This window comes from Solea senegalensis, unplaced genomic scaffold (assembly GCF_019176455.1).
Source record: "Solea senegalensis isolate Sse05_10M unplaced genomic scaffold, IFAPA_SoseM_1 scf7180000016149, whole genome shotgun sequence".
In the NCBI taxonomy this organism is placed as follows: Eukaryota; Metazoa; Chordata; class Actinopteri; order Pleuronectiformes; family Soleidae; genus Solea; species Solea senegalensis.
Window position 1 is genome coordinate 1 of NW_025321621.1, and position 26,727 is coordinate 26,727.

At 43.6% G+C, this 26,727-nt stretch overlaps 29 non-coding genes across 29 annotated transcripts; all 29 read left to right on the forward strand.

The window, feature by feature from the left end:
• Positions 1–49: 49 nt before the first annotated feature.
• Positions 50–122, forward strand: trnak-uuu. The gene has a single exon. It is a non-coding gene; the product is annotated as a tRNA-Lys (tRNA).
• A 296-nt stretch (positions 123–418) lies between these two features.
• trnak-uuu lies at positions 419–491 on the forward strand. Its single transcript has one exon. It is a non-coding gene; the product is annotated as a tRNA-Lys (tRNA).
• Positions 492–1,125: 634 nt separating this feature from the next.
• Positions 1,126–1,198, forward strand: trnak-uuu. The gene has a single exon. It is a non-coding gene; the product is annotated as a tRNA-Lys (tRNA).
• A 296-nt stretch (positions 1,199–1,494) lies between these two features.
• Positions 1,495–1,567, forward strand: trnak-uuu. The gene has a single exon. It is a non-coding gene; the product is annotated as a tRNA-Lys (tRNA).
• Positions 1,568–1,812: 245 nt separating this feature from the next.
• trnak-uuu lies at positions 1,813–1,885 on the forward strand. Its single transcript has one exon. It is a non-coding gene; the product is annotated as a tRNA-Lys (tRNA).
• A 643-nt stretch (positions 1,886–2,528) lies between these two features.
• Positions 2,529–2,601, forward strand: trnak-uuu. Its single transcript has one exon. It is a non-coding gene; the product is annotated as a tRNA-Lys (tRNA).
• A 283-nt stretch (positions 2,602–2,884) lies between these two features.
• Positions 2,885–2,957, forward strand: trnak-uuu. Its single transcript has one exon. It is a non-coding gene; the product is annotated as a tRNA-Lys (tRNA).
• Positions 2,958–3,621: 664 nt separating this feature from the next.
• Positions 3,622–3,694, forward strand: trnak-uuu. The gene has a single exon. It is a non-coding gene; the product is annotated as a tRNA-Lys (tRNA).
• A 593-nt stretch (positions 3,695–4,287) lies between these two features.
• trnak-uuu lies at positions 4,288–4,360 on the forward strand. The gene has a single exon. It is a non-coding gene; the product is annotated as a tRNA-Lys (tRNA).
• A 296-nt stretch (positions 4,361–4,656) lies between these two features.
• On the forward strand, positions 4,657–4,729 carry trnak-uuu. The gene has a single exon. It is a non-coding gene; the product is annotated as a tRNA-Lys (tRNA).
• A 232-nt stretch (positions 4,730–4,961) lies between these two features.
• Positions 4,962–5,034, forward strand: trnak-uuu. Its single transcript has one exon. It is a non-coding gene; the product is annotated as a tRNA-Lys (tRNA).
• A 644-nt stretch (positions 5,035–5,678) lies between these two features.
• On the forward strand, positions 5,679–5,751 carry trnak-uuu. Its single transcript has one exon. It is a non-coding gene; the product is annotated as a tRNA-Lys (tRNA).
• A 659-nt stretch (positions 5,752–6,410) lies between these two features.
• trnak-uuu lies at positions 6,411–6,483 on the forward strand. Its single transcript has one exon. It is a non-coding gene; the product is annotated as a tRNA-Lys (tRNA).
• A 634-nt stretch (positions 6,484–7,117) lies between these two features.
• Positions 7,118–7,190, forward strand: trnak-uuu. Its single transcript has one exon. It is a non-coding gene; the product is annotated as a tRNA-Lys (tRNA).
• A 659-nt stretch (positions 7,191–7,849) lies between these two features.
• Positions 7,850–7,922, forward strand: trnak-uuu. The gene has a single exon. It is a non-coding gene; the product is annotated as a tRNA-Lys (tRNA).
• A 1,309-nt stretch (positions 7,923–9,231) lies between these two features.
• On the forward strand, positions 9,232–9,304 carry trnak-uuu. The gene has a single exon. It is a non-coding gene; the product is annotated as a tRNA-Lys (tRNA).
• A 614-nt stretch (positions 9,305–9,918) lies between these two features.
• On the forward strand, positions 9,919–9,991 carry trnak-uuu. Its single transcript has one exon. It is a non-coding gene; the product is annotated as a tRNA-Lys (tRNA).
• A 254-nt stretch (positions 9,992–10,245) lies between these two features.
• On the forward strand, positions 10,246–10,318 carry trnak-uuu. The gene has a single exon. It is a non-coding gene; the product is annotated as a tRNA-Lys (tRNA).
• Positions 10,319–10,962: 644 nt separating this feature from the next.
• Positions 10,963–11,035, forward strand: trnak-uuu. The gene has a single exon. It is a non-coding gene; the product is annotated as a tRNA-Lys (tRNA).
• Positions 11,036–12,649: 1,614 nt separating this feature from the next.
• trnak-uuu lies at positions 12,650–12,722 on the forward strand. The gene has a single exon. It is a non-coding gene; the product is annotated as a tRNA-Lys (tRNA).
• A 290-nt stretch (positions 12,723–13,012) lies between these two features.
• On the forward strand, positions 13,013–13,085 carry trnak-uuu. The gene has a single exon. It is a non-coding gene; the product is annotated as a tRNA-Lys (tRNA).
• A 636-nt stretch (positions 13,086–13,721) lies between these two features.
• trnak-uuu lies at positions 13,722–13,794 on the forward strand. The gene has a single exon. It is a non-coding gene; the product is annotated as a tRNA-Lys (tRNA).
• Positions 13,795–14,026: 232 nt separating this feature from the next.
• Positions 14,027–14,099, forward strand: trnak-uuu. The gene has a single exon. It is a non-coding gene; the product is annotated as a tRNA-Lys (tRNA).
• Positions 14,100–14,743: 644 nt separating this feature from the next.
• Positions 14,744–14,816, forward strand: trnak-uuu. Its single transcript has one exon. It is a non-coding gene; the product is annotated as a tRNA-Lys (tRNA).
• Positions 14,817–15,111: 295 nt separating this feature from the next.
• Positions 15,112–15,184, forward strand: trnak-uuu. The gene has a single exon. It is a non-coding gene; the product is annotated as a tRNA-Lys (tRNA).
• Positions 15,185–16,133: 949 nt separating this feature from the next.
• trnak-uuu lies at positions 16,134–16,206 on the forward strand. Its single transcript has one exon. It is a non-coding gene; the product is annotated as a tRNA-Lys (tRNA).
• Positions 16,207–16,502: 296 nt separating this feature from the next.
• On the forward strand, positions 16,503–16,575 carry trnak-uuu. The gene has a single exon. It is a non-coding gene; the product is annotated as a tRNA-Lys (tRNA).
• Positions 16,576–16,871: 296 nt separating this feature from the next.
• trnak-uuu lies at positions 16,872–16,944 on the forward strand. The gene has a single exon. It is a non-coding gene; the product is annotated as a tRNA-Lys (tRNA).
• A 317-nt stretch (positions 16,945–17,261) lies between these two features.
• trnak-uuu lies at positions 17,262–17,334 on the forward strand. The gene has a single exon. It is a non-coding gene; the product is annotated as a tRNA-Lys (tRNA).
• Positions 17,335–26,727: the final 9,393 nt, after the last annotated feature.

The following is a 26,727-nucleotide window of genomic DNA, read 5'->3' on the forward strand; positions in this document are numbered from 1 at the left end:
GAATTTGTTCACCAGGCAAATTTTGCGGCCACCAAAAGCACCTTCCGAAGCCTGGGTAGCTCAGTCGGTAGAGCATCAGACTTTTAATCTGAGGGTCTAGGGTTCAATTCCCTACTCAGGCGGTGATGTGTTATTTAAGAATTTCTACATCACAGTACAGGCAAAAAGACCTTCAAGCTGCGGGAACTCATGTCCCCCATCACAATATGTGCTGCACTCATCTTGAAAACGGTTCAAATTAAGTCAAAGTGCTTGTTTCAAAGCACTTTGACAGCCAAAAAGACTGTAGACCAGTGTGCATCCTTTTCATGATATTCCACAATCAACCAAGATATATCTCCCACGGTCTGTCACTTATTATCTTCTGTAGAATTTGTTCACTAGGCGAATTTTGCGGCCACCAGATGCACCTTCCGAAGCCTGGGTAGCTCAGTCGGTAGAGCATCAGACTTTTAATCTGAGGGTCTAGGGTTCAAGTCCCTATTCAGGCGGAGATGTGTTATTTAAGAATTTCTACATCACAGTACAGGCAAAAAGACCTTCAAGCTGCGGGAACTCATGTCCCCCATCACAATATGTGCTGCACTCATCTTGAAAACGGTTCAAATTAAGTCAAAGTGCTTGTTTTAAGAGACAAGACAGCCAAAAAGACTGTAAACCACTGTGCAGCCTTATCATGATATTCCACGATCAACCAAGATATATCTCCCTCAGTCTGTCGCTCATTATCTTCTATAGAATTTGTTCACTAGGCCAATTTTGCGGTCACCAAGAGCACTTTCTGAAGCCTGGGTAGCTCAGTCGGTAGAGCATCAGACTTTTAATCTGAGGGTCTAGGGTTCAAGTCCAAAAGACCTTCAAGAGAGCCCATCATGCTGCGGGAACTCATGTCCCCCATCACAATATGTGCCGCACTCATCTTGAAAACGGTTCAAATTAAGAGTTCTAGAGTCATAGTGCTTGTTTTAAGAGACAAGACAGCCAAAAAGACTGTAGAGCAGTGTGCAGCCTTATCATGATATTCCACGATCAACCAAGATATATCTCCCTCGGTCTATCACTCATTATCTTCTGTAGAATTTGTTCACTAGGCGAATTTTGCGGCCACCAAAAGCACCTTCTGAAGCCTGGGTAGCTCAGTCGGTAGAGCATCAGACTTTTAATCTGAGGGTCTAGGGTTCAAGTCCCTATTCAGGCGGAGATGTGTTATTTAAGAATTTCTACTTCACAGTACAGGCCAAAAGACCTTCAAGAGAGCCCATCATGCTGCGGGAACTCATGTCCCCCATCACAATATGTGCTGCACTCACCTTGAAAACTGTTCAAATTAAGAGTTCTGGAGTCAGAGTGCTTATTTCAAGAGAAAAGACAGCCAAAAAGACTGTAGACCAGTGTGCACCCTTTTCAAGATATTCCACGATCAACCACAACTCCCTCGATCTGTAGAATTTGTTCACCAGGCAAATTTTGCGGCCACCAAAAGCACCTTCAGAAGCCTGGGTAGCTCAGTCGGTAGAGCATCAGACTTTTAATCTGAGGGTCTAGGGTTCAAGTCCCTATTCAGGCGGAGATGTGTTATTTAAGAATTTCTACTTCACAGTACAGGCCAAAACACCTTCAAGAGAGCCCATCATGCTGCGGGAACTCATGTCCCCCATCACAATATGTGCTGCACTCACCTTGAAAACGGTTCAAAAGACTGTAAACCACTGTGCAGCCTTATCATGATATTCCACGATCAACCACAACTCCCTCGATCTGTAGAATTTGTTCACCAGGCAAATTTTGCGGCCACCAAAAGCACCTTCGGAAGCCTGGGTAGCTCAGTCGGTAGAGCATCAGACTTTTAATCTGAGGGTCTAGGGTTCAAGTCCCTATTCAGGCGGTGATGTGTTATTTAAGAATTTCTACATCACAGTACAGGCAAAAAGACCTTCAAGCTGCGGGAACTCATGTCCCCCATCACAATATGTGCCGCACTCATCTTGAAAACGGTTCAAATTAAGAGTTCTAGAGTCAGAGTGCTTGTTTTAAGAGACAAGACAGCCAAAAAGACTGTAAACCACTGTGCAGCCTTATCATGATATTCCACGATCAACTAAGATATATCTCCCTCAGTCTGTCGCTCATTATCTTCTATAGAATTTGTTCACTAGGCCAATTTTGCGGTCACCAAGAGCACTTTCTGAAGCCTGGGTAGCTCAGTCGGTAGAGCATCAGACCTTTAATCTGAGGGTCTAGGGTTCAAGTCCAAAAGACCTTCAAGAGAGCCCATCATGCTGCGGGAACTCATGTCCCCATCACAATATGTGCTGCACTCATCTTGAAAATTTTTCAAATTAAGATTTCGAGAGTCAGAGTGCTTGTTTCAAAAGATAATACAGCCAAAAAGACTGTAGACCAGTGTGCAGCCTTATCATGATATTCCACGATCAACCAAGATATATCTCCCTCGGTCTGTCGCTCATTCTCTTCTATAGAATTTGTTCACTAGGCCAATTGTGCGGTCACCAAGAGCACTTTCTGAAGCCTGGGTAGCTCAGTCGGTAGAGCATCAGACTTTTAATCTGAGGGTCTAGGGTTCAAGTCCCTATTCAGGCGCAGCTGTGCTTTTTAAGAAATTCTACTTCACAGTACAGGCCAAAAGACCTTCAAGAGAGCCCATCATGCTGCGGGAACTCATGTCCCCATCTGGTGTGCTGCACTCTATGTTCAAATTAAGAGTTCTCGAGTCAGAGTGCTTATTTCAAGAGAAAAGACAGCCAAAAAGACTGTAGACCAGTGTGCATCCTTTTCAAGATATTCCACGATCAACCACAACTCCCTCGATCTGTAGAATTTGTTCACCAGGCAAATTTTGCGGCCACCAAAAGCACCTTCAGAAGCCTGGGTAGCTCAGTCGGTAGAGCATCAGACTTTTAATCTGAGGGTCTAGGGTTCAAGTCCCTATTCAGGCGGTGATGTGTTATTTAAGAATTTCTACATCACAGTACAGGCAAAAAGACCTTCAAAGAACTCATGTCCCCCATCACAATATGTGCTGCACTCATCTTGAAAACGGTTCAAATTAAGTCAAAGTGCTTGTTTCAAAGCACTTTGACAGCCAAAAAGACTGTAGACCAGTGTGCATCCTTTTCATGATATTCCACAATCAACCAAGATATATCTCCCACGGTCTGTCACTTATTATCTTCTGTAGAATTTGTTCACTAGGCGAATTTTGCGGCCACCAGATGAACCTTCCGAAACCTGGGTAGCTCAGTAGGTAGAGCATCAGACTTTTAATCTGAGGGTCTAGGGTTCAAGTCCCTATTCAGGCGCTCTTTAAGAATTTCTACTTCACAGTACAGGCCAAAAGACCTTCAAGAGAGCCCATCATGCTGCGGGAACTCATTTCCCCCATCACAATACGTGCTGCACTCATCTTGAAAACGGTTCAAATTAAGTCAAAGTGCTTGTTTCAAAGCACTTTGACAGCCAAAAAGACTGTAGACCAGTGTGCATCCTTTTCATGATATTCCACGATCAACCAAGATATATCTCCCTCGGCCTGTCACTCATTATCTTCTGTAGAATTTGTTCACTAGGTGAATTTTGCGACCACCAAAAGCACCTTCCGAAGCCTGGATAGCTCAGTCGGTAGAGCATCAGACTTTTAATCTGAGGGTCTAGGGTTCAAGTCCCTATTCAGGCGGAGATGTGTTATTTAAGAATTTCTACTTCACAGTACAGGCAAAAAGACCTTCAAGCTGCGGGAACTCATGTCCCCCATCACAATATGTGCTGCACTCACCTTGAAAACGGTTCAAAAGACTGTAAACCACTGTGCAGCCTTATCATGATATTCCACGATCAACCAAGATATATCTCCCTCAGTCTGTCGCTCATTATCTTCTATAGAATTTGTTCACTAGGCCAATTTTGCGGTCACCAAGAGCACTTTCTGAAGCCTGGGTAGCTCAGTCGGTAGAGCATCAGACTTTTAATCTGAGGGTCTAGGGTTCAAGTCCAAAAGACCTTCAAGAGAGCCCATCATGCTGCGGGAACTCATGTCCCCCATCACAATATGTGCCGCACTCATCTTGAAAACGGTTCAAATTAAGAGTTCTAGAGTCAGAGTGCTTGTTTTAAGAGACAAGACAGCCAAAAAGACTGTAAACCATTGTGCATCCTTTTCATGATATTCCACGATCAACCAAGATATATCTCCCTCGGTCTGTCACTCATTATCTTCTGTAGAATTTGTTCACTAGGCGAATTTTGCGGTCACCAAAAGCACCTTCCGAAGCCTGGGTAGCTCAGTCGGTAGAGCATCAGACTTTTAATCTGAGGGTCTAGGGTTCAAGTCCCTATTCAGGCGGAGATGTGTTATTTAAGAATTTCTACTTCACAGTACAGGCCAAAAGACCTTCAAGAGAGCCCATCATGCTGCGGGAACTCATGTCCCCCATCACAATATGTGCTGCACTCACCTTGAAAACTGTTCAAATTAAGAGTTCTGGAGTCAGAGTGCTTATTTCAAGAGAAAAGACAGCCAAAAAGACTGTAGACCAGTGTGCACCCTTTTCAAGATATTCCACGATCAACCACAACTCCCTCGATCTGTAGAATTTGTTCACCAGGCAAATTTTGCGGCCACCAAAAGCACCTTCAGAAGCCTGGGTAGCTCAGTCGGTAGAGCATCAGACTTTTAATCTGAGGGTCTAGGGTTCAAGTCCCTATTCAGGCGGTGATGTGTTATTTAAGAATTTCTACTTCACAGTACAGGCAAAAAGACCTTCAAGCTGCGGGAACTCATGTCCCCCATCACAATATGTGCTGCACTCACCTTGAAAACGGTTCAAAAGACTGTAAACCACTGTGCAGCCCTATCATGATATTCCACGATCAACCACAACTCCCTCGTTCTGTAGAATTTGTTCACCAGGCAAATTTTGCGGCCACCAAAAGCACCTTCGGAAGCCTGGGTAGCTCAGTCGGTAGAGCATCAGACTTTTAATCTGAGGGTCTAGGGTTCAAGTCCCTATTCAGGCGGTGATGTGTTATTTAAGAATTTCTACATCACAGTACAGGCAAAAAGACCTTCAAGCTGCGGGAACTCATGTCCCCCATCACAATATGTGCCGCACTCATCTTGAAAACGGTTCAAATTAAGAGTTCTAGAGTCAGAGTGCTTGTTTTAAGAGACAAGACAGCCAAAAAGACTGTAAACCACTGTGCAGCCTTATCATGATATTCCACGATCAACCAAGATATATCTCCCTCAGTCTGTCGCTCATTATCTTCTATAGAATTTGTTCACTAGGCCAATTTTGCGGTCACCAAGAGCACTTTCTGAAGCCTGGGTAGCTCAGTCGGTAGAGCATCAGACTTTTAATCTGAGGGTCTATGGTTCAAGTCCAAAAGACCTTCAAGAGAGCCCATCATGCTGCGGGAACTCATGTCCCCCATCACAATATGTGCCGCACTCATCTTGAAAACGGTTCAAATTAAGAGTTCTAGAGTCAGAGTGCTTGTTTTAAGAGACAAGACAGCCAAAAAGACTGTAAACCAGTGTGCATCCTTTTCATGATATTCCACGATCAACCAAGATATATCTCCCTCGGTCTGTCACTCATTATCTTCTGTAGAATTTGTTCACTAGGCGAATTTTGCGGTCACCAAAAGCACCTTCTGAAGCCTGGGTAGCTCAGTCGGTAGAGCATCAGACTTTTAATCTGAGGGTCTAGGGTTCAAGTCCCTATTCAGGCGGAGATGTGTTATTTAAGAATTTCTACTTCACAGTACAGGCCAAAAGACCTTCAAGAGAGCCCATCATGCTGCGGGAACTCATGTCCCCCATCACAATTTGTGCTGCACTCCCCTTGAAAACTGTTCAAATTAAGAGTTCTCGAGTCAGAGTGCTTATTTCAAGAGAAAAGACAGCCAAAAAGACTGTAGACCAGTGTGCATCCTTTTCAAGATATTCCACGATCAACCACAACTCCCTCGATCTGTAGAATTTGTTCACCAGGCAAATTTTGCGGCCACCAAAAGCACCTTCGGAAGCCTGTGTAGCTCAGTCGGTAGAGCATCAGACTTTTAATCTGAGGGTCTAGGGTTCAAGTCCCTATTCAGGCGGTGATGTGTTATTTAAGAATTTCTACATCACAGTACAGGCAAAAAGACCTTCAAAGAACTCATGTCCCCCATCACAATATGTGCTGCACTCATCTTGAAAACGGTTCAAATTAAGTCAAAGTGCTTCTTTCAAAGCACTTTGACAGCCAAAAAGACTGTAGACCAGTGTGCATCCTTTTCATGATATTCCACAATCAACCAAGATATATCTCCCTCGGTCTGTCACTTATTATCTTCTGTAGAATTTGTTCACTAGGCGAATTTTGCGGCCACCAAAATCAACTTCCGAAGCCTGGGTAGCTCAGTCGGTAGAGCATCAGACTTTTAATCTGAGGGTCTAGGGTTCAAGTCCCTATTCAGGCGGAGATGTGTTATTTAAGAATTTCTACATCACAGTACAGGCAAAAAGACCTTCAAGCTGCGGGAACTCATGTCCCCCATCACAATATGTGCTGCACTCATCTTGAAAACGGTTCAAATTAAGTCAAAGTGCTTGTTTTAAGAGACAAGACAGCCAAAAAGACTGTAAACCACTGTGCAGCCTTATCATGATATTCCACGATCAACCAAGATATATCTCCCTCAGTCTGTCGCTCATTATCTTCTATAGAATTTGTTCACTAGGCCAATTTTGCGGTCACCAAGAGCACTTTCTGAAGCCTGGGTAGCTCAGTCGGTAGAGCATCAGACTTTTAATCTGAGGGTCTATGGTTCAAGTCCAAAAGACCTTCAAGAGAGCCCATCATGCTGCGGGAACTCATGTCCCCCATCACAATATGTGCCGCACTCATCTTGAAAACGGTTCAAATTAAGAGTTCTAGAGTCAGAGTGCTTGTTTTAAGAGACAAGACAGCCAAAAAGACTGTAAACCAGTGTGCATCCTTTTCATGATATTCCACGATCAACCAAGATATATCTCCCTCGGTCTGTCACTCATTATCTTCTGTAGAATTTGTTCACTAGGCGAATTTTGCGGTCACCAAAAGCACCTTCTGAAGCCTGGGTAGCTCAGTCGGTAGAGCATCAGACTTTTAATCTGAGGGTCTAGGGTTCAAGTCCCTATTCAGGCGGAGATGTGTTATTTAAGAATTTCTACTTCACAGTACAGGCCAAAAGACCTTCAAGAGAGCCCATCATGCTGCGGGAACTCATGTCCCCCATCACAATTTGTGCTGCACTCACCTTGAAAACTGTTCAAATTAAGAGTTCTCGAGTCAGAGTGCTTATTTCAAGAGAAAAGACAGCCAAAAAGACTGTAGACCAGTGTGCATCCTTTTCAAGATATTCCACGATCAACCACAACTCCCTCGATCTGTAGAATTTGTTCACCAGGCAAATTTTGCGGCCACCAAAAGCACCTTCGGAAGCCTGTGTAGCTCAGTCGGTAGAGCATCAGACTTTTAATCTGAGGGTCTAGGGTTCAAGTCCCTATTCAGGCGGTGATGTGTTATTTAAGAATTTCTACATCACAGTACAGGCAAAAAGACCTTCAAAGAACTCATGTCCCCCATCACAATATGTGCTGCACTCATCTTGAAAACGGTTCAAATTAAGTCAAAGTGCTTCTTTCAAAGCACTTTGACAGCCAAAAAGACTGTAGACCAGTGTGCATCCTTTTCATGATATTCCACAATCAACCAAGATATATCTCCCTCGGTCTGTCACTTATTATCTTCTGTAGAATTTGTTCACTAGGCGAATTTTGCGGCCACCAAAATTAACTTCCGAAGCCTGGGTAGCTCAGTCGGTAGAGCATCAGACTTTTAATCTGAGGGTCTAGGGTTCAAGTCCCTATTCAGGCGGTGATGTGTTATTTAAGAATTTCTACATCACAGTACAGGCAAAAAGACCTTCAAGCTGCGGGAACTCATGTCCCCCATCACAATATGTGCTGCACTCATCTTGAAAACGGTTCAAATTAAGTCAAAGTGCTTGTTTCAAAGCACTTTGAAAGCCAAAAAGACTGTAGACCACTGTGCAGCCTTATCATGATATTCCACGATCAACCAAGATATATCTCCCTCAGTCTGTCGCTCATTATCTTCTATAGAATTTGTTCACTAGGCCAATTTTGCGGTCACCAAGAGCACTTTCTGAAGCCTGGGTAGCTCAGTCGGTAGAGCATCAGACTTTTAATCTGAGGGTCTATGGTTCAAGTCCAAAAGACCTTCAAGAGAGCCCATCATGCTGCGGGAACTCATGTCCCCCATCACAATATGTGCCGCACTCATCTTGAAAACGGTTCAAATTAAGAGTTCTAGAGTCAGAGTGCTTGTTTTAAGAGACAAGACAGCCAAAAAGACTGTAAACCAGTGTGCATCCTTTTCATGATATTCCACGATCAACCAAGATATATCTCCCTCGGTCTGTCACTCATTATCTTCTGTAGAATTTGTTCACTAGGCGAATTTTGCGGTCACCAAAAGCACCTTCCGAAGCCTGGGTAGCTCAGTCGGTAGAGCATCAGAATTTTAATCTGAGGGTCTAGGGTTCAAGTCCCTATTCAGGCGGAGATGTGTTATTTAAGAATTTCTACTTCACAGTACAGGCCAAAAGACCTTCAAGAGAGCCCATCATGCTGCGGGAACTCATGTCCCCCATCACAATATGTGCTGCACTCACCTTGAAAACTGTTCAAATTAAGAGTTCTGTAGTCAGAGTGCTTATTTCAAGAGAAAAGACAGCCAAAAAGACTGTAGACCAGTGTGCATCCTTTTCAAGATATTCCACGATCAACCACAACTCCCTCGATCTGTAGAATTTGTTCACCAGGCAAATTTTGCGGCCACCAAAAGCACCTTCGGAAGCCTGGGTAGCTCAGTCGGTAGAGCATCAGACATTTAATCTGAGGGTCTAGGGTTCAAGTCCCTATTCAGGCGGTGATGTGTTATTTAAGAATTTCTACATCACAGTACAGGCAAAAAGACCTTCAAGCTGCGGGAACTCATGTCCCCCATCACAATATGTGCTGCACTCACCTTGAAAACGGTTCAAAAGACTGTAAACCACTGTGCAGCCTTATCATGATATTCCACGATCAACCACAACTCCCTCGATCTGTAGAATTTGTTCACCAGGCAAATTTTGCGGCCACCAAAAGCACCTTCGGAAGCCTGGGTAGCTCAGTCGGTAGAGCATCAGACTTTTAATCTGAGGGTCTAGGGTTCAAGTCCCTATTCAGGCGGTGATGTGTTATTTAAGAATTTCTACATCACAGCATGCTGGCGGCAGCACCAAGCCATGTCCCCATCACACATGCCGCACTGAAAAACGGCTAAATTAAGAGTTCTAGAGTCAGAGTGCGAGCCGTGAAGAGACAAGATGTTCAAAAAGACTGAAACCAGTGTGCATCCTTTCATGATATTCCACGCATCAACCAAGATATATCTCCCCGGCTCACCATTATCTTCTAGAATTTGTTCACTAGATGCACTCTATGGTCACCAGCACCTCCAAGCCTGGGTAGCTCAGTCGGTAGAGCATCAGACTTTAATCTGAGGGTCTAGGAAGTCCCTATTCAGCGGAGTTATTACATCTCTACTACAGTACAGGCCAAAAGACCTTCAAGAGAGCCCATCATGCCATGTCCCCATCACAATTTGTGCTGCACTCACCTTGAAAACTGTTCAAATTAAGAGTTCTCGAGTCAGAGTGCTTATTTCAAGAGAAAAGACAGCCAAAAAGACTGTAGACCAGGGTGCATCCTTTTCAAGATATTCCACGATCAACCACAACTCCCTCGATCTGTAGAATTTGTTCACCAGGCAAATTTTGCGGCCACCAAAAGCACCTTCGGAAGCCTGGGTAGCTCAGTCGGTAGAGCATCAGACTTTTAATCTGAGGGTCTAGGGTTCAAGTCCCTATTCAGGCGGTGATGTGTTATTTAAGAATTTCTACATCACAGTACAGGCAAAAAGACCTTCAAGCTGCGGGAACTCATGTCCCCCATCACAATATGTGCTGCACTCACCCTGAAAACGGTTCAAAAGACTGTAAACCACTGTGCAGCCTTATCATGATATTCCACGATCAACCAAGATATATCTCCCTCGGTCTATCACTCATTATCTTCTGTAGAATTTGTTCACTAGGCGAATTTTGCGACCACCAAATGCACCGTCCGAAGCCTGGGTAGCTCAGTCGGTAGAGCATCAGACTTTTAATCTGAGGGTCTAGGGTTCAAGTCCCTATTCAGGCGGAGATGTGTTATTTAAGAATTTCTACATCACAGTACAGGCAAAAAGACCTTCAAGCTGCGGGAACTCATGTCCCCCATCACAATATGTGCCGCACTCATCTTGAAAACGGTTCAAATTAAGAGTTCTAGAGTCAGAGTGCTTGTTTTAAGAGACAAGACAGCCAAAAAGACTGTAAACCACTGTGCAGCCTTATCATGATATTCCACGATCAACTAAGATATATCTCCCTCAGTCTGTCGCTCATTATCTTCTATAGAATTTGTTCACTAGGCCAATTTTGCGGTCACCAAGAGCACTTTCTGAAGCCTGGGTAGCTCAGTCGGTAGAGCATCAGACTTTTAATCTGAGGGTCTATGGTTCAAGTCCAAAAGACCTTCAAGAGAGCCCATCATGCTGCGGGAACTCATGTCCCCCATCACAATATGTGCCGCACTCATCTTGAAAACGGTTCAAATTAAGAGTTCTAGAGTCAGAGTGCTTGTTTTAAGAGACAAGACAGCCAAAAAGACTGTAAACCAGTGTGCATCCTTTTCATGATATTCCACGATCAACCAAGATATATCTCCCTCGGTCTGTCACTCATTATCTTCTGTAGAATTTGTTCACTAGGCGAATTTTGCGGTCACCAAAAGCACCTTCCGAAGCCTGGGTAGCTCAGTCGGTAGAGCATCAGACTTTTAATCTGAGGGTCTAGGGTTCAAGTCCCTATTCAGGCGGAGATGTGTTATTTAAGAATTTCTACTTCACAGTACAGGCCAAAAGACCTTCAAGAGAGCCCATCATGCTGCGGGAACTCATGTCCCCCATCACAATTTGTGCTGCACTCACCTTGAAAACTGTTCAAATTAAGAGTTCTCGAGTCAGAGTGCTTATTTCAAGAGAAAAGACAGCCAAAAAGACTGTAGACCAGGGTGCATCCTTTTCAAGATATTCCACGATCAACCACAACTCCCTCGATCTGTAGAATTTGTTCACCAGGCAAATTTTGCGGCCACCAAAAGCACCTTCGGAAGCCTGGGTAGCTCTTCCAGTTTGCATCAGACTTTAATCTGAGGGTCCAGGGTTCAAGTCCCTCATTCAGGCTGTGTGACCAGTCATGTGCTGCACTCACCTTGAAAACGGTTCAAAAGACTGTAAACCACTGTGCACCCTTATCATGATATTCCACGATCAACCACAACTCCCTCGATCTGTAGAATTTGTTCACCAGGCAAATTTTGCGGCCACCAAAAGCACCTTCGGAAGCCTGGGTAGCTCAGTCGGTAGAGCATCAGACATTTAATCTGAGGGTCTAGGGTTCAAGTCCCTATTCAGGCGGTGATGTGTTATTTAAGAATTTCTACATCACAGTACAGGCAAAAAGACCTTCAAGCTGCGGGAACTCATGTCCCCCATCACAATATGTGCCGCACTCATCTTGAAAACGGTTCAAATTAAGAGTTCTAGAGTCAGAGTGCTTGTTTTAAGAGACAAGACAGCCAAAAAGACTGTAAACCACTGTGCAGCCTTATCATGATATTCCACGATCAACCAAGATATATCTCCCTCAGTCTGTCGCTCATTATCTTCTATAGAATTTGTTCACTAGACCAATTTTGCGGTCACCAAGAGCACTTTCTGAAGCCTGGGTAGCTCAGTCGGTAGAGCATCAGACTTTTAATCTGAGGGTCTAGGGTTCAAGTCCAAAAGACCTTCAAGAGAGCCCATCATGCTGCAGGAACTCATGTCCCCCATCACAATATGTGCCGCACTCATCTTGAAAACGGTTCAAATTAAGAGTTCTAGAGTCAGAGTGCTTGTTTTAAGAGACAAGACAGCCAAAAAGACTGTAAACCAGTGTGCATCCTTTTCATGATATTCCACGATCAACCAAGATATATCTCCCTCGGTCTGTCACTCATTATCTTCTGTAGAATTTGTTCACTAGGCGAATTTTGCGGTCACCAAAAGCACCTTCCGAAGCCTGTGTAGCTCAGTCGGTAGAGCATCAGACTTTTAATCTGAGGGTCTAGGGTTCAAGTCCCTATTCAGGCGGAGATGTGTTATTTAAGAATTTCTACTTCACAGTACAGGCCAAAAGACCTTCAAGAGAGCCCATCATGCTGCGGGAACTCATGTCCCCCATCACAATTTGTGCTGCACTCACCTTGAAAACTGTTCAAATTAAGAGTTCTCGAGTCAGAGTGCTTATTTCAAGAGAAAAGACAGCCAAAAAGACTGTAGACCAGTGTGCATCCTTTTCAAGATATTCCACGATCAACCACAACTCCCTCGATCTGTAGAATTTGTTCACCAGGCAAATTTTGCGGCCACCAAAAGCACCTTCGGAAGCCTGTGTAGCTCAGTCGGTAGAGCATCAGACTTTTAATCTGAGGGTCTAGGGTTCAAGTCCCTATTCAGGCGGTGATGTGTTATTTAAGAATTTCTACATCACAGTACAGGCAAAAAGACCTTCAAAGAACTCATGTCCCCCATCACAATATGTGCTGCACTCATCTTGAAAACGGTTCAAATTAAGTCAAAGTGCTTCTTTCAAAGCACTTTGACAGCCAAAAAGACTGTAGACCAGTGTGCATCCTTTTCATGATATTCCACAATCAACCAAGATATATCTCCCTCGGTCTGTCACTTATTATCTTCTGTAGAATTTGTTCACTAGGCGAATTTTGCGGCCACCAAAATCAACTTCCGAAGCCTGGGTAGCTCAGTCGGTAGAGCATCAGACTTTTAATCTGAGGGTCTAGGGTTCAAGTCCCTATTCAGGCGGAGATGTGTTATTTAAGAATTTCTACTTCACAGTACGGGCCAAAAGACCTTCAAGAGAGCCCATCATGCTGCGGTAACTCATGTCCCCCATCACAATATGTGCCGCACTCACCTTGAAAACGGTTCAAAAGACTGTAAACCACTGTGCAGCCTTATCATGATATTCCACGATCAACCAAGATATATCTCCCTCGGTCTGTCACTCATTATCTTCTGTAGAATTTGTTCACTAGGCGAATTTTGCGGTCACCAAAAGCACCTTCCGAAGCCTGGGTAGCTCAGTCGGTAGAGCATCAGAATTTTAATCTGAGGGTCTAGGGTTCAAGTCCCTATTCAGGCGGAGATGTGTTATTTAAGAATTTCTACTTCACAGTACAGGCCAAAAGACCTTCAAGAGAGCCCATCATGCTGCGGGAACTCATGTCCCCCATCACAATTTGTGCTGCACTCACCTTGAAAACTGTTCAAATTAAGAGTTCTCGAGTCAGAGTGCTTATTTCAAGAGTAAAGACAGCCAAAAAGACTGTAGACCAGTGTTCATCCTTTTCAAGATATTCCACGATCAACCACAACTCCCTCGATCTGTAGAATTTGTTCACCAGGCAAATTTTGCGGCCACCAAAAGCACCTTCGGAAGCCTGGGTAGCTCAGTCGGTAGAGCATCAGACTTTTAATCTGAGGGTCTAGGGTTCAAGTCCCTATTCAGGCGGTGATGTGTTATTTAACAATTTCTACTTCACAGTACAGGCAAAAAGACCTTCAAGCTGCGGGAACTCATGTCCCCCATCACAATATGTGCTGCACTCACCTTGAAAATGGTTCAAAAGACTGTACACCACTGTGCAGCCCTATCATGATATTCCACGATCAACCACAACTCCCTCGTTCTGTAGAATTTGTTCACCAGGCAAATTTTGCGGCCACCAAAAGCACCTTCGGAAGCCTGGGTAGCTCAGTCGGTAGAGCATCAGACTTTTAATCTGAGGGTCTAGGGTTCAAGTCCCTATTCAGGCGGTGATGTGTTATTTAAGAATTTCTACATCACAGTACAGGCAAAAAGACCTTCAAGCTGCGGGAACTCATGTCCCCCATCACAATATGTGCCGCACTCATCTTGAAAACGGTTCAAATTAAGAGTTCTAGAGTCAGAGTGCTTGTTTTAAGAGACAAGACAGCCAAAAAGACTGTAAACCACTGTGCAGCCTTATCATGATATTCCACGATCAACCAAGATATATCTCCCTCAGTCTGTCGCTCATTATCTTCTATAGAATTTGTTCACTAGGCCAATTTTGCGGTCACCAAGAGCACTTTCTGAAGCCTGGGTAGCTCAGTCGGTAGAGCATCAGACTTTTAATCTGAGGGTCTAGGGTTCAAGTCCAAAAGACCTTCAAGAGAGCCCATCATGCTGCGGGAACTCATGTCCCCCATCACAATATGTGCCGCACTCATCTTGAAAACGGTTCAAATTAAGAGTTCTAGAGTCAGAGTGCTTGTTTTAAGAGACAAGACAGCCAAAAAGACTGTAAACCAGTGTGCATCCTTTTCATGATATTCCACGATCAACCAAGATATATCTCCCTCGGTCTGTCACTCATTATCTTCTGTAGAATTTGTTCACTAGGCGAATTTTGCGGTCACCAAAAGCACCTTCCGAAGCCTGGGTAGCTCAGTCGGTAGAGCATCAGACTTTTAATCTGAGGGTCTAGGGTTCAAGTCCCTATTCAGGCGGAGATGTGTTATTTAAGAATTTCTACTTCACAGTACAGGCCAAAAGACCTTCAAGAGAGCCCATCATGCTGCGGGAACTCATGTCCCCCATCACAATTTGTGCTGCACTCACCTTGAAAACTGTTCAAATTAAGAGTTCTCGAGTCAGAGTGCTTATTTCAAGAGAAAAGACAGCCAAAAAGACTGTAGACCAGTGTGCATCCTTTTCAAGATATTCCACGATCAACCACAACTCCCTCGATCTGTAGAATTTGTTCACCAGGCAAATTTTGCGGCCACCAAAAGCACCTTCGAAGCCTGGGTAGCTCAGTCGGTAGAGCATCAGACTTTTAATCTGAGGGTCTAGGGTTCAAGTCCCTATTCAGGCGGTGATGTGTTATTTAAGAATTTCTACATCACAGTACAGGCAAAAAGACCTTCAAGCTGCGGGAACTCATGTCCCCCATCACAATATGTGCTGCACTCACCTTGAAAACGGTTCAAAAGACTGTAAACCACTGTGCACCCTTATCATGATATTCCACGATCAACCACAACTCCCTCGATCTGTAGAATTTGTTCACCAGGCAAATTTTGCGGCCACCAAAAGCACCTTCGGAAGCCTGGGTAGCTCAGTCGGTAGAGCATCAGACATTTAATCTGAGGGTCTAGGGTTCAAGTCCCTATTCAGGCGGTGATGTGTTATTTAAGAATTTCTACATCACAGTACAGGCAAAAAGACCTTCAAGCTGCGGGAACTCATGTCCCCCATCACAATATGTGCCGCACTCATCTTGAAAACGGTTCAAATTAAGAGTTCTAGAGTCAGAGTGCTTGTTTTAAGAGACAAGACAGCCAAAAAGACTGTAAACCACTGTGCAGCCTTATCATGATATTCCACGATCAACCAAGATATATCTCCCTCAGTCTGTCGCTCATTATCTTCTATAGAATTTGTTCACTAGGCCAATTTTGCGGTCACCAAGAGCACTTTCTGAAGCCTGGGTAGCTCAGTCGGTAGAGCATCAGACTTTTAATCTGAGGGTCTAGGGTTCAAGTCCAAAAGACCTTCAAGAGAGCCCATCATGCTGCGGGAACTCATGTCCCCCATCACAATATGTGCCGCTCTCATCTTGAAAACGGTTCAAATTAAGAGTTCTAGAGTCAGAGTGCTTGTTTTAAGAGACAAGACAGCCAAAAAGACTGTAAACCAGTATGCATCCTTTTCATGATATTCCACGATCAACCAAGATATATCTCCCTCGGTCTGTCACTCATTATCTTCTGTAGAATTTGTTCACTAGGCGAATTTTGCGGTCACCAAAAGCACCTTCCGAAGCCTGGGTAGCTCAGTCGGTAGAGCATCAGACTTTTAATCTGAGGGTCTAGGGTTCAAGTCCCTATTCAGGCGGAGATGTGTTATTTAAGAATTTCTACTTCACAGTACAGGCCAAAAGACCTTCAAGAGAGCCCATCATGCTGCGGGAACTCATGTCCCCCATCACAATTTGTGCTGCACTCACCTTGAAAACTGTTCAAATTAAGAGTTCTCGAGTCAGAGTGCTTATTTCAAGAGAAAAGACAGCCAAAAAGACTGTAGACCAGTGTGCATCCTTTTCAAGATATTCCACGATCAACCACAACTCCCTCGATCTGTAGAATTTGTTCACCAGGCAAATTTTGCGGCCACCAAAAGCACCTTCGGAAGCCTGGGTAGCTCAGTCGGTAGAGCATCAGACTTTTAATCTGAGGGTCTAGGGTTCAAGTCCCTATTCAGGCGGTGATGTGTTATTTAAGAATTTCTACATCACAGTACAGGCAAAAAGACCTTCAAGCTGCGGGAACTCATGTCCCCCATCACAATATGTGCTGCACTCATCTTGAAAACGGTTCAAATTAAGTCAAAGTGCTTGTTTCAAAGCACTTTGACAGCCAAAAAGACTGTAGACCAGTGTGCATCCTTTTCATGATATTCCACAATCAACCAAGATATATCTCCCTCGGTCTGTCACTTATTATCTTCTGTAGAATTTGTTCACTAGGCGAATTTTGCGGCCACCAAAATCAACTTCCGAAGCCTGGGTAGCTCAGTCGGTAGAGCATCAGACTTTTAATCTGAGGGTCTAGGGTTCAAGTCCCTATTCAGGCGCTGCTGTGCTTTTTAAGAAATTCTACTTCACAGTACAGGCCAAAAGACCTTCAAGAGAGCCCATCATGCTGCGGGAACTCATGTCCCCATCACAATATGTGCTGCACTCATCTTGAAAATTTTTCAAATTAAGATTTCGAGAGTCAGAGTGCTTGTTTCAAAAGATAATACAGCCAAAAAGACTGTAGACCAGTGTGCAGCCTTATCATGATATTCCACGATCAACCAAGATATATCTCCCTCGGTCTATCACTCATTATCTTCTGTAGAATTTGTTCACTAGGCGAATTTTGCGACCACCAAATACACCTTCCGAAGCCTGGGTAGCTCAGTCGGTAGAGCATCAGACTTTTAATCTGAGGGTCTAGGGTTCAAGTCCCTATTCAGGCGGTGATGTGTTATTTAAGAATTTCTACTTCACAGTACAGGCAAAAAGACCTTCAAACTGCGGGAACTCATGTCCCCCATCACAATATGTGCTGCACTCACCTTGAAAACGGTTCAAAAGACTGTAAACCACTGTGCAGCCTTATCATGATATTCCACGATCAACCAAGATATATCTCCCTCAGTCTGTTGCTCATTATCTTCTATAGAATTTGTTCACTAGGCCAATTTTGCGGTCACCAAGAGCACTTTCTTAAGCCTGGGTAGCTCAGTCGGTAGAGCATCAGACATTTAATCTGAGGGTCTAGGGTTCAAGTCCAAAAGACCTTCAAGAGAGACCATCATGCTGCGGGAACTCATGTCCCCCATCACAATTTGTGCTGTACTCACCTTGAAAACTGTTCAAATTAAGAGTTCTCGAGTCAGAGTGCTTATTTCAAGAGAAAAGACAGCCAAAAAGACTGTAGACCAGTGTCCATCCTTTTCAAGATATTCCACGATCAACCACAACTCCCTCGATCTGTAGAATTTGTTCACCAGGCAAATTTTGCGGCCACCAAGAGCACCTTCAGAAGCCTGTGTAGCTCAGTCGGTAGAGCATCAGACTTTTAATCTGAGGGTCTAGGGTTCAAGTCTCTATTCAGGCGGTGATGTGTTATTTAAGAATTTCTACATCACAGTACAGGCAAAAAGACTTTCAAGCTGCGGGAACTCATGTCCCCCATCACAATATGTGCTGCACTAGACCCTAGACCCTCAGATTAAAAGTCTGATGCTCTACCGACTGAGCTACACAGGCTTCTGAAGGTGCTCTTGGTGGCCGCAAAATTTGCCTGGTGAACAAATTCTACAGATCGAGGGAGTTGTGGTTGATCGTGGAATATCATGATAAGGCTGCACACTGGTCTACAGTCTTTTTGGCTGTATTGTCTCTCATCTTGAAAACGGTTCAAATTAAGTCAAAGTGCTTGTTTCAAAGCACTTTGACAGCCAAAAAGACTGTAGACCAGTGTGCATCCTTTTCATGATATTCCACGATCAACCAAGATATATCTCCCTCGGTCTGTCACTCATTATCTTCTGTAGAATTTGTTCACTAGGCGAATTTTGCGGCCACCAGATGCACCTTCCGAAGCCTGGGTAGCTCAGTCGGTAGAGCATCAGACTTTTAATCTGATGGAAACAGTCCCTGTTCAGGCGGTTTTTCCTTTCACCCCGGTGGAGGCAGACGCTGCACATCTGGCAGTCTGGTCCTTTCTTCTTCTGTTCTCTTCTCTATAATATTGTAAAGGTATCTGCCTTTCTATATAAAGGGCCTTGAGATAATGCATGTTGTCAATAAAAAATAACCTTGAACTGAAATTTAATTAAATCTTTGAGTCTGACTGAAATTTGTGTCATCAGCACTCAACTTCAACTTGAGTTCTGGGAAGTTCTGCCCAGAGTTCTAGATCTGTCCATTGTCCCTGACCTGCTTTCTGCACTTGTGTTTTTTCAGTCAGTGAAAGTATGATGATGTTTTTCACTGTCTTCAGTGTACAGTGAGGAAAGTTGTAGGAAATTGGTTATACTGTTGCCAGTCAAGCAACCCACAATTCTTCCTGGTGACGCGCAAGAGAAAAATGATCCAAAACGCACGTCTGTGGGGAAATTAACAAACCTAGAAGCATTAGTTTCTGTCTCAGTGAGTAAGGGAAGGAAGAAGAAAAAACACAGATGTTTTGGAAGGTTTCATCTGTGAGACTCAGCAGTTTGATGATGACTGAGGCCTTGTTCCCTCATCTACTCTGTTTTCTTCTCTGCTTTTCTGTAGCAGTTATCTCAGGGATGCAGAAAAACCATTCCGGAGAATCGTTATAGTTTTCTGTTTGACAAACGGTTCACCACACGGCGCCAACCTGAAAGAGGAAGCAGAGGAGGGCTGAGGAAATATAATGTGAAGGAAGCAGTGATGGATTAAAGGCAACATGGGGGAGGACTGATGGACAAGGAGGGGTTAGAGGAGTTTGGGCAGGATGAAAGTATGGAGGGAAATGTGTGTTTATTGTGCAAAAGCAAATAGAATGGATTTGAAAGCAAATAACTATTTGCAAGCAGATCAATTTTGTTCTCGCAGTAACGAAGTAGAGAGGGTTAACGAACTAGACGTTTGAGAATAGATGAGTTTTTACTGGGGCTGGGACTTTGGCGTGTTCATTTCCATTAACTAATTAATTACAGAAAGAAATAACGCATTAAAAAATGTTGCTTCTTTTGTAAAACATTGATATGCAATTAAAATGTGATTCATTGTGATTAATTAATTACAAAGCACCTAATTAATTAGATGATCTTTTTAATCAAGTTTCAATCTAGTTTTTATGTCACGTTTGTTACTTTTCTTAGTAAAACCATTAATGTTGTATTTGAACTGCCACAGCTGTCACAACGCGGTGAGACCTGTCCTGTTTTTACATTGTGACTTCCTGTGTTTTATTTTGAAAGTAACTTCCCTCTCATTTCAGACCACTTGCCCTTCCTGTCACCAGCCTGATCACCTCCCTTGATTGCCCCTATTGTTTCCACCTGTTGCCCCACCCTCATGTGTATTTAGTTTCTGCATCTCCCTGCCAGAGCGTCACCATTTATGCGTGAGTTTGTTGTTGATAAGTTTTTTTTACTTTGAACCTTTTTCGTTATCTGTAGTTTAACCTCTTTATAATTTATTGTAGCATTTTTATGGCCTGATTATTTTTGCATGCTACAAATGGTCAAGCAAACCGTGTGTTTTTATAACTTTGTCGTATGTATTTTCATTTTTGTATACACAAATGTGTTTGAAGCCTGGAAGAGGATCTAATTAAGCCACTCGTCAACAGAAAGTTAATAAATGCAATGATATTAATATAAATAAACCTTAAAGCCCAAAGCAATGCATTTGGGACCATAAAAATAGGTTAGGTTTCCACAACCAATTATGAGATGTTGAATGTCTGGCTTCATCCATATTTCTCTGGTGTTTACGAGCATTGAAAGTGTAAACACACATTTTCAGTTTAAACACCTGCTCCCTTGTGTCCCTGTATGTTGCTGGAGCCACTGATAAAATGAATTTGTTTTCTTTGGGTATAAAATATCAGTTCTATTCTTGCTGTGGGGTAATGGCTTCCTTATCTGACCCGTGTAGCCTGGAATTAAAGGGAAGTGAAATACAAGCATGCAAATACATACAACCTCTGGACACACACACATGCATCTACACCCAACACACACAGTCATTTCCAATGAAGAAAATAAGCATGCTGAACTCAGACAGGCATGTACACACACACACATCAATGTCATCAACAAGATAAAGCCAGTTGAGGGGAAGCTAATTGTTTGTGCAGCAGCCTGGTGCTTTGCCATTCCCACCTAAGGCATTATCCATCCAACAAGCCATATCCTGACTTATTAACAAGACTCCTGTGAACCATGTGATTCTGTCATGACTGCATCACAAATGAAAGTAAAAACATGCAACGCGTTTATACATGTGCACATCTGAGTTGAAATACTAGTGCTAACTGAGCTGCAGTTGCATGTCTTAATATCACAAGCTGTGGTACATTACATCTATAGTTATCCACTGAACATAACTGAGGAAAAACATTAAAATACGCAGTGAAAAGTGCACGTGCGTCACAAAAGCCTTTTGCCTGATGACATGTAAAACCTGCAGGACAGAGGCTCCCGAGGACCAGGATTGACAAACATTTATTTGTACCATAAACATCTCAGAAGTCATCTTATTTTCTCGTGGTACAGACTAACAGTGAAGTTGCCCCCTGATGGTGATTCAAGAGATTGATTATCTAAGTCATACTCGCGATATTTTCAGCAACATAAAAGTCTTCAGAGCCAGACGAGAACAATGAGGCCCAGACTCCCGACTAAATGATGATTGACATCATTTCACTGCTTCAAAATAAAAACATAAACAACAAGAAAGACAGAGTCCCGTGCCTGCAGCTGCCTGCACAGTCTATTGTCTGACATTATTACGGTTGTTGTTGTTTTTGTCTCCCATTGTCTTTGTCCTCTTTGTCTGCCAGTGCTTTTTCCTCCTGTCATTTCTCTCCCCCTCTGCTGTCATTCACTCTTTCTTTTCCACTTAATGACACTGAAAGCATTTGACAGAAATTGCATGACATCACCCTCCTGTTTCCTCACTTCTGTCACTCTCTCTCTCTCTGTCGTTTCACATTCAACAGCTATATTCTGTATTGAAGGTTTTTGAAGGAGGTTTGAAGGAGTGAGAAAAGCCAGAGCTAAGGGAAGTTTTAATATGTCTGTTCTGTGGAGCCTCGCAACATCGAGAAACATCGAGAAACAAATAATAATAAGTAATTAGACTAGGAATTGCAGTGGACTCCAGCTGTAGTGGGTGATGAACAACTAGATAAACCAAAGAAGCTGGTTTATCTAGATATTTATTTATAACATTGATATTGATATCAATATATTTAACAATGTTACGTCATTTAATTACATCATTTACATAATTGTAATTCTGTCACCTGTCCTGTTTTTATATTGTGACTTTCCTCTCATTTCAGACCACTTGCCCTTCCTGTCACCAGCCTGATCACCTCCCTTGATTGCCCCGATTGTTTCCACCTGTTGCCCCACTCTCATCATCCATGCCAGAGCAACATTGTTCATGCCAGAGCGACATCGTTCATGCCAGAGCATCATCGTCCATGCCAGAGCAACATCGTTCATGCCAGAGCGCCATCGTCATGTCATGCCAGAGCGCCATCGTCCATGCCAGGCCATCGTCATGTCAGAGGGACATCGTCATGCCAGAGGGACATCGCCCATGCCAGAGGGACATCGTCATCGCCCATGCCAGAGCGTCATCGTCATGCCAGAGCCATCGTCCATGCCAGAGTGTCATCGTCATGCCAGAGCGTCATCGTCATGCCAGAGCGATCATGCCAGAGCGTCATGCCAGAGCGCCATCGCCCATGCCAGAGCGCCATCGCTCGCCATGTCAGAGGACATCGCTTCATGCCAGAGGACATCGCCCATGCCAGAGGACATCGTTCATATTTCATCGTCATGGCGACATCGCCATGCCATTCGTTCATGCCAGAGCGAGAGCATCATTCATCGCCATGCCAGAGCATGCCAGAGCAACATCGTCATGCCAGAGCGCGCCAGAGCGAATCGCCCATGCCAGAGCGACATCGTGCCATCGCCCATGCCAGGCGACATATTCGCCATGCCAGAGCGACATCGTTCAGGCGACATCGTCCATCGTCATGCCAGCGATCGTTCATGCCAGAGCGACATCGTTCATGCCAGAGCGACATCGTTCATGCCACATCCAGCATTTGCCCTCGAGTAGAGGTTGATTTTAACTAACTAATTAAATGTAAAAATTGTGAGATGTTGTTTATTTGCTCATTTGAGTGTCACTTGTGGTCCCTGAACAGCTGCTGTAGCTTCAGTCTACAGGGGATGAAACTCAACAAGGAGGGATAAACAGAATCAGATAGAGGGGATGAATGAGAACAAACACAAAAACATGTTCATAAATCAGTGGAAGAACTTTAGCTGTCAAAAAGCTTCCAAAAACTTTAGCTGATGACTGTTTTTCATCACTGTAAAAGACAGTAACACACACACACAACCCTATACACTATATCAGAAACTATATATGGTTGATCGTTGAAGGTTGATGGTTGAAGGTGGATGGTTGATGGTTGATGGGTGAAGGTTGAAGGTTGATGGTTGATGGTTGAAGGTTGATGGTTGAAGGTCGATGGTTGGTTTGATGGTTGAAGGTCGATGGTTGATGGTTGATGGTTGAAGGATGTCGGTTGATTTGATCGATGGTTGATGGTTGAAGGTCGATGGTTGATGGTTGATGGTTGAACGATGGTTGATGGTTGAAGGTCGATGGTTGATGGTTGAAGGTCGATGGTTGATGGTTGAAGGTTGATGGTTGATGGTTGCTGACCAGATGCTTTTCTTCCCATGAAACACTGAAGCTGCTCTGATGTCAAGCTCTAACTCGCCACTGCCAAAGTAAGTGAAACGTTCCACTGTTTCCACCTGGCTGTTAATGACAATGATGTTCAGTAGTGGTTTCCCACCTCCGTTGCCTTGGTCTTCTCAGATCTTTCCCAGCAAACCTCTCTAGCTCTGTGGTTAGGTGCTGTAGATCCTGCAGGGCTAGGTCTCTGCCAGCCTTGCTTCTTCCCTCCATCTGATCCCCTCTCTGCCGTCTCTAGTGGTCATTCTCTTGACTTGAATATTTAAGCAAACTCTAATAAGAATTTGGATAAATCTTTACAAGCTGGGACTGTTAGACCAACTGAATGTGAAGCTGAAAATATTGATGACATGTACTTTCTACATGCTGCACTATAAATGATCTTTATTATTATTATTAGTATTATTATCATAACTTTTGATTTATTTGTGAGATTCACCTTGATGAAAACCAAGTTCTGTTCATGTATGTTCTGTATGTGCAGCAATGACTGTGTGTTTAGTCATTTAAAAGCAAGGTACTTTTATGTACTGTTACACCGCTAATGTATAGACATGATAAACATCAACAAAATCAGAGATTTGTGGTTTTGTGCTAAATAACAAATAATACAACGCGTCATAATCAAACCATCTTTGTGTTCAAACCCAGAATTCCTGCCACAAAGAAACCCAAAGGAAAACGCGGTCACATGGTTTTCCAGCTCTCCTGCATGGAGAGCTCCAGTCGCTGACATCACACGACCAAAGTCACGACGCCGCTCACCTCTGCAGACGTACTGTACTCACCAAGAACAACGTGAACAAAGCGATTATTTACATGCCACTGCCCAGTGACAACAGCGCTATCTTTAGCCGGTGGACTCCAGAAGTGAATGTTTGTCACAAAACCAGATTGCATCCATTTGTTTCCCTCCAGGCTCTTGTAAGCTTTCAGTGACTCTCTGGAGTAAGAAGAAGGGAAGTTGAAGATGTCAGGATACTGATCCGGTCCAGCCTACGTCCAGGACATGATCAAAACCTACACCCCAGCCCGGGTATGAAATGTAATGTAATGTAATACTGCAGGTCTGGAATAATGTCCTCTAACCCATAAATTAGTAATAATTATCATAATTAGTAACAGTCATATTTAGCGTGTTATGTTTTTTAATCGCATTAATCTCATTTTTAATCTCTAACTTTACTGTTTCTTGCCTTGCAGCGAGAAGACCCGGGTTCGAGCCCCGGTTGGAACAAGGGCCTTTCTGCATGGAGTTTGCATGTTCTCCCCGTGTGTGCGTGGGTTCTCTCCGGGTTCTCCGGCTTCCTCCCACAGTCCAAAAACATGCAATGTGGGGATTAGGTGAATTGGACACTCTAAATTGACCGTAGGAGTGAGTGTGAGAGTGAATGGTTGTTTGTCTCTAGTTGTGTGTGGCCCTGCGATGGACTGGCGAACTGTCCAGGGTGTACCCCGCCTATCGCCCGATGTAGCTGAGATTGGCACAGCACCCCCCGCGACCCTCTGGTGGAGGATAAAGCGGTTAGATGATGACTGACTGACAGTTTTCCTGTGTTGGGCTTCTTGTGCTTGAGTTGTTGGGGGTGGAAAACAATGGTCAGTCACACCCTGAAGTGGACATATGCTGTCTTTGTGTGGAGTGGTGATTACAGAGAGGAGCATGTGAGTGTTCTCGGCCCAATGAACGGGACATTTACATTACTAAAGGTAAAGTGATAGAAGGATTATATTTATTTGATAAATATTTTTGTAATCAAGGTTTGACTTAACTCCACAAATACTTTACTGTTATTGTTATTTAATAGATATAAAGAAAAGCCCTCCTAAGGGTGTGGAGGTCACCAGTGCCCAGTCTCACATCTCAGACATCTCAGAAAGAACAATAAAACAAAACAATGAAAGCTGAAAAGATCAAGGCTAAAACTCATTTGGAGATCCCAATGAAAAAAGTACTGGACCCTGGTCTGGGTCCAGGACTGGGTTAGGAGATATCAACATGTCATTATTTCTATCAGAGAGAGAGATGTGTGTGTGTGAGTCTATGTATTACTATAAATACAATTCAAGGACTTTCCAGGACAAAGTGAATGCGCTGACTCAGCTTAAGATGGGAGGACAACTTATAAGAGATGCTTTGTCCACTTCTATTGATCTGCTTGTGGACATGCGATTGTCCTTAGGATCTTGGTCAAAGTCAGTCTTTTCATTTCCATTTCCCTCTCCAGTCTTTTATTCAGAGCGGAACTCTTTCTCAAGCACAGTAACAATAAAAAAAACCTAATAATAACTGCACTTTAGGTTTGTCTTCTTACCTCAGTGTAAAAAAACATGTTATATTTCCTGAAGATGAGCAAATGAAGGAGAGACGAAGAGAACGAAGAGCAGACTCCTGCTGTGAGGCTGCGGTACCACTGTCACAGAAAGAGACAGAGTGTGGAAGTGAAAATGTAGCTTCTCTTCAGTGTTTGTTCGAGGAGAGGAGAAGTTTTTCCTTTAGCTCACAATCCAGTTGGGTTCTTCAAAGGAAACATGAGCCACTTCATGCCACACATGAGGAATTTGAATACTTTTCCATCATTCAAAGTTCATTAATGTCCCACTGTCCAGTCAACACATTCAAATCTGCAGTAGGAATGTTTTCACAGATTTTCAAGGCCCCAGGCTTAGGGGATCTAGGGCCCACCATCAAACAATGGCTCTGAGCCCGACCAGGCCCACAGCCATTGTGTCATTGCAGTCTCCTGTGCACACAATGCATTCCATTGCCTCAAAAGTTGGGACTGGGATTGAGGCCACACCTGAGTTAAGTCCACCACTCTTCACAGGACTTTTCCATTATACAGTTCTAACATCACTTGGCTCATCTCGACTCGCCGCGGTCTGCTGGTCAGGTGCAGATGTTCCTGTGTTTGGTGGCTGATGAGAGGATCCAGAGAGAACTCATGGCAAAGCCGTGCTATGATGACCCCGCCCATGTTGAGCAGGTATTATGGAGTAATGGAAAAGGAAGTGCCTGATACCCTCGAACAGCCCAGTACAGAGTACAGAGACCTACAAACCAAACTAGCAAGTCAACATGATTGAATGATTGAATGAAAAGAATAGATTTATCACGGAAGAGGATTAGAAAAAGAATTTAGAATTCTGGATTAGGATTATGTTTTTTTTATTTATTTTGTTTCCAAAAAATGTGTATTTTCAATAATGCCAAACACCAAACAAAAGGATACCATATCTTTCCCTGTAATGTTTTAATATGTAGATTTGATGACATCTACTGGTGAGACAGCAGACTGCAACCACCTGAGTTCCCCTCCACTCCCCTTCCAAACATTGAGGATGAGCTATTTAAGGTTTGTCAGCACAGACTG